Below are 6,000 nucleotides of genomic sequence, written 5' to 3'. Positions count from 1 at the left end.
GGTGCACAAGTTCATAATTCTAGCTTTGAATTCTGAAGTTTTGACCGATTTTGAATGGGTGCAATATTTTGTTTCAACTGCACATATGTAATTCAAACCTCAAATGAAAGCAAGAGCCATAAATATTTGCAACAACATGATAACAGCCGCCATCAGTGGAAGCACTAATGGCCCTCAATCAAATGGGGTGTATCTTCACATTCACTGTGCAAAGCAAGAGAGAGGCTGGGTACACACTCCTGTTTATTCTGTATCCTGTCGAAACAAAATAAAAATAAAAAAATTCCTTCCAGTAGCACCTTAGAGACCAACTAAGTTTGTTCTTGGTATGAGCTTTCGTGTGCATTTTTTATTTTTTTTTATTTGTTTCGACTATGGCAGACCAACACGGCTGCCTACCTGTAACAAGAACTACCTGCATCCAGTGTTCTCCCATGGGAAGTGGTGTACTCATGTTGTAAACCTCAGTCCAAATATGTCCTGTCACCTCTTATGAAATACTGTATTTTGATGTGTTTTTCCTCAAATGGGCTTTGAACTGAATTGAGAAATGAACAGCCTGTAATGCATACATATCCACAGACTCCCATCAAGCAGGTGGTTTTTCAGCACCAGTTCTTAAAATCTCTGGCTGTAAAGGTAAAGGTAAAAATACCCCTGACCGTTAGGTCCAGTCGCGGACGACTCTGGGGTTGTGGGGCTCATCTCACTTTATTGGACGAGGGAGCCGGCGTACAGCTTCTGGGTCATGTGGCCGGCATGACTAAGCCGCTTCTGGCAAACCAGAGCAACACACGAAAACGCCGTTTACCTTCCCACCGGAGCGGTACCTATTTATCTACTTGCACTTTGACGTGCTTTCGAACTGCTAGGTTGGCAGGAGCAGGGACCGAACAACGGGATCTCACGCCGTTGTGGGGATTTGAACAGCCGACCTTCCGATCGGCAAGCCCTAGGCTCTGTGGTTTAAACTTTAGACCACAGCACCACCTGCGTCCCGCCTAAAGAGTTCATCAGCATTCTTCAAAGCACTCTTATACCACTTCAACAGTTGTGGTGAATCCTGGGAACTGCTCCATCCTTTGGGGGATGTCATGATGGCTAAAGTGCTTCCATGTATGGTATGAACGTGACCTCAATCTCAGTGTGGTGCAGTTGTGCTTCAAGACCCAGGGAGACCCAGATGAGTTATGAAGTTTACTGTCTGACCATATTGAACACAAACCTACAGCACAAGATGATTGTGAGGATAAAATGTTGTCTGTATGTGTAAGAACCATGTATGCGACTCTGAAGTATTTGGACGAAAGGTGCGGTAAAAACGCATATTTTCTTGTGTGCATTTAAAGCACTGGAATGCTGCAGCCCGAAAGGACAGTGAAAGATACTCGGAGTCCAGTGTGACTTTCTTGCTCTTTATTCAGCTCATAGTAGTGAGGAATGCAGTTTCCCCAAAACGTTTGCTTATATACACTATTTACACAATGGGCCCCACGTGATTGGCTAATTCCGGGATACTCCTGTATGCCAATCAGAGTGCGGATTCACTTCCACCTGGAGCTGGATTGGGTGTGAAAGATACTCGGAGTCCAGTGTGATTTTCATGCTCTTTATTCAGCTCATAGTAGTGAGGAATGTATTTTCCCCAAAACGTTTGCTTTATATACACTATTTACACAATGGGCCCCACGTGATTGGCTAATTCCGGGATACTCCTGTATGCCAATCAGAGTGCGGATTCACTTCCACCTGGAGCTGGATTGGGTGGCTCCTGCAGACCAATCAGACTGCTGCAATCTCAATCCTATTGTTCTGGACCAGTCAGACTGCTGCAATCTCAATCCTATTGTTCTGAGACCAGTCAGACTGCTGCAATCTCAATCCTATTGTTCTAGGACCAATCAGACTGCTGCAGTTTGGATCCTATTCAACTCAGTACATAACACCCCTCCCCTCTAAGTTCCAGTCCTGCCTGGGAGGTTGCATCCATAGTCCTCAAGGTACGCTGGCCGCCTACGTGTGCGTTGCGGCCTGGGCTGTTCCCTGGTCAGGGGTTCTGGTTCAGGCTCGTGTTCCAAGGCTGCTGGTTGTGATGGGGCTGTTTGGTCTGGCGCAACCAGCTCGCTCTGTCGTGCCTCTGGTTCCGGTGCCCTTTTGGCCTCACGGGTCCTCTCAGTATTTACTGATTCTGCCCCCCTGCCGGCCCCTCCTGCTCTACGGGTCTCAATGCCCCACTGTTCCCTTGGGACTCCTCTGACCTGTCCTCCTCCTGGTTTTCTCCGGAATCGTCGCCGTAGCTGGTCGCAGTGGCGGCGCCAGCATTGCCCCCCTCTGTTAGCACCTCGTATGACACGGGGCCCGTCACCCTGGTGACTGTGGCGGGTACCCATGCTGGGCCTGCCCCAAAATTCTTTGCGTACACTGGATCCTGGGCCACAAAGGTCCGGGGGTTCCTGCCTTCCCCCACCACTACCTCATCCTGAGCTCTGTCAGGGTGGAGGCGGTCCAGTCTGATTGCGAGCGCCCCCATTAGTAGTTCAGCGGGGCTCCGGCCAGTCGTTGAGCTGGGGGTGCTGTGCTGTGCTAGAAGGAATGTGGCAAGGCGGTACCCAGTCCCCTTGCGTCATGCGGCGTAGGGTGTCCTTGGTGGTCCGCACCATGCGCTCTGCTTGGCCATTGGTGGCAGGTGGAATGGTGCTGAGCGGATGTGGCGGATGGCATTCTGCGCTGTGAAGGTCTGGAATTCTTCTGACGTAAATGCGGTTCCGTTGTCTGAGACAAGAGTGTCAGGGAGTCCATGGGTTGCAAACAGCCTGCGTAGTACCCGGATGGCTGCGGACGTAGAAGTGGATGGTACCAGTGCGACTTCCAGCCATTTGGTGTAGGAGTCCACCACTATGAAGAATGTTTTCCCCTGGAAGGGGCCCGCAAAGTCCATGTGCAGGCGTGACCATGGTGCTCGGCGGACTCCCAGGACTGCACTGGGGACCTTGGGGGATCTGGGCGGGATTCTTGGCAGGCCTGGCAGTGTTTGACCCAGGTCTCTATCTCTCCGTCAATCCCTGGCCACCATACATAACTCCTGGCGAGGGCCTTCATTCTCACTACCCCTGGGTGTGTCTCGTGTAGGGCTGCAAGGACCCTTTTGCGAAGGGGCTCAGGAACGACGACCCTGCTTCCCCATAACAGGCACCCCTTGTGGGCCGACAGTTCATGTTTACGGGTTGTGTAGCCAGCGAATTCTGGCCCGGGGCTGCTGCTGGGCCATCCCCTCCACACCCAGTCCAGGACCCGGGAGATGACCCTATCTTTCTTGGAATGGTGTGCAACTTCTTGTGCCTGAATAGGGCGGTCGGGAAGCAGCTCCAGGCTCATAACCTCTTGTGCGGGTGCTGGGTCGGGGCCTTTCTGGTAGTGGTAGCCTGCTGAGGGCGTCTGCGTGGCCCATCGCTTTCCCAGGGCGGTGAATCAGTGCATACTGGTAGCCAGCAAGGAAATTGACCACCTGAGGACGCGAGGAGACAGCACTTGGGGGGTCTGCTTTTCGGGGGCGAACAAACCAAGCAACGGCTTGTGATCAGTCACCACGGTAAAGGGCCGCCCGTACAAGAAATCGTGGAATTTTTTTACTCCCTTCACGATTGCCAGACCTTCCTTGTCGATTTGCGAGTAGTTCCGCTCAGCTGTGGTGAGTGTCTGGGAAAAGTATGCCACTGGCACCTCTCTTCCATCTGGGAGTTGGTGTCCAAGGGCAGCACCGATGCCGTAGGGTGAGGCGTCACATGCTAACACCACCGGCAGCCTCTCGTCGAAGTGTGCCAAGACCGAGTTTGAGACGAGCAAGTCCTTGACTGCCTGGAATGCGGCCTCCTGGCGCTGGCCCCACACCCAAGGGGCCCGCTTGTCCAGGAGTCTGTGTAGGGGCTCTGCTACTGCTGCCTTATGGGGAAGGAAGGCATGGTAAAGTTCAATAGCCCCAAGAAGGCCTGAAGTTCAGTCTTGCCCTTGGGCGCTGGGGCATCACAAATGGCCCGTACCTTGTCCCCAGTCGGGTGGACCCCTTCTGCATCCACCATAAATCCCAGAAAGTCCACTGAGGCACTCCCAGTAGACACTTTTCCCGCTTCACCTTGAGACCCGCTGTCTGGAAACGGTGCAGCAGAACGGTGCGAAGGCGATCCTCAAACTCCTCTGCCGTGGGCCCGGCAATCAACACATCATCGAAGAAGGGGGTGACGCCAGGAATCCCTTTAAGAGAGAGTCCATTAGATTCTGGAATATGCCTGGTGCCACGCTGACACCGAATTGCAGCCGCTTTACCTTGAACGCTCCCCTGTGTGTCACAATTGTCTGTGCCTCTGCTGTGGCTTCATCTACTGGCAGCTGTTGATAGGCTTGGGCCACAGCTTGCCAAAAAATTTTGACCCAGCCAGGGTGGCGAGGACATGGCTGACCACTGGCACTGGGTATGCGTGGGCCGTGAGGGCCTTGTTTATGGTACATTTGTAGTCTGCGCAGATGCGGACCGAACCATTAGGCTTGACGGGTGTGACGATCGGGGTTTCCCAGGTGGCATTAGGCACAGGCTCCAGCACTCCTTGCTCCACGAGCCGGTCCAATTCCTCGTCTATACGGGGTTTCAGGGCGAACGGGACCCGGCGGGCCTTGAGCCGGACAGGTCGTACTGCGGGGTCCAGCTGTAGGGCAATGGGGGGGCCCGTATACTGTCCCAATTTCCCATCGAAAACTGCCGGAAACTCCTTGCATATGGCGTCCACATCCACTGTAAGCTAGTGCGGTTCACCCCAGTGACGGCTAGCCCCAGTGGTCCAAACCATGCCAATCCCAGTAAGCTAACGTAGGAGCCCTTGACACGAGCAGTCCAGTTGCCGCGTCCGCCCTCGATATTGCACCCTGAAGGTCCCCACCCCCATTGTGGGGACCTTACGTTTCTGGAAGTCCGGAGGGTGAAGGGGCTGGATGAGTTTGGGACCCCACTAGGGCCACAGTTTCCTTAAAGTCCGTGCCGAGATTATGGATAGGGTTGAACCTGTGTCCAGCTCCATGCGGCACGGGGCCCCCTCTATCTGTACCTCTACATAAATTTTCTCTATGTTGGGGTGGGGCAACTGGTATACCTGGTAGTCCGTGGTCTCCGTCGAGTTGCCTTGGTGCGTTGGGCCCCGGGACCTGGGGCTTGGGGTGGTCATCTGATGCCTGGCGGCGGATGGGCCGAGCCCCGACACACCCGGGCGATGTGGCCTGATTTTCTGCACTGCCTGCACTCGGCATTGCGGAAACGGCAGGTTCCTCTCGTGATTCTCCCCGCAGCTTGCGCAGTTCCCTCCTTCTGGTCGAGGCAGCTGTGGTGTGTGCACGGCTTGAGTGCGCCGCTGTACTCTGTGCACCTCCTCCCTGTCTGATCCTGAATCGTCGATGAGGTCCTCGTGGTGGACCCTTGGTTGGGACGGCACGCTCGGCCGTGCCTCTTGCATCGACCTCTCGGCGGCTTCTGTTGCCAGGGCCTCCTCCAGAGCGACCTGGAATGTTAGGTCCTTCTTGGCATAGAGGCGTCGTTGCAGCTTCTCATCCCTCAGGCCACCGACGAGGCGGTCACGCAGCATGTTCTCCAACTCTGAGAAGTTGCAGAACCGAGCGGCTTGGCGGAGGGAGGTCACAAACCCCGTTATGGTTTCCCCAGGGGCTTGCCGCTTTGCATAGAAGGCATTTCGACGAGCCACCACCGAGGGCTGTGGCGAGAAGTGCCCCTTCAGCCGTTCCACTATTGTTTTGTAAGGAACGGTAGCGACATCATCAGGCGCAAGGAGAGCCCGGGCGATTTCAAATGTCTCCTCTCCGCAGACGCTGAAGAATATCGCCCTCTTCTTGGCATCGTTGGTGACCCCTTTAGCTTCTAGAAGAAAGGTGAAACGGGTGGCGTATCCTTCCCAGTCTCCTGATGCTGGGTTGAATGGCGAGAAGCTGCTGTCCGTTGCCATC

The sequence above is a fragment of the Lacerta agilis genome, chromosome 14 (genome assembly GCF_009819535.1).
Source record: "Lacerta agilis isolate rLacAgi1 chromosome 14, rLacAgi1.pri, whole genome shotgun sequence".
Lineage (NCBI taxonomy): Eukaryota > Metazoa > Chordata > Lepidosauria > Squamata > Lacertidae > Lacerta > Lacerta agilis.
Note: the sequence above shows the minus strand (reverse complement) of the source record.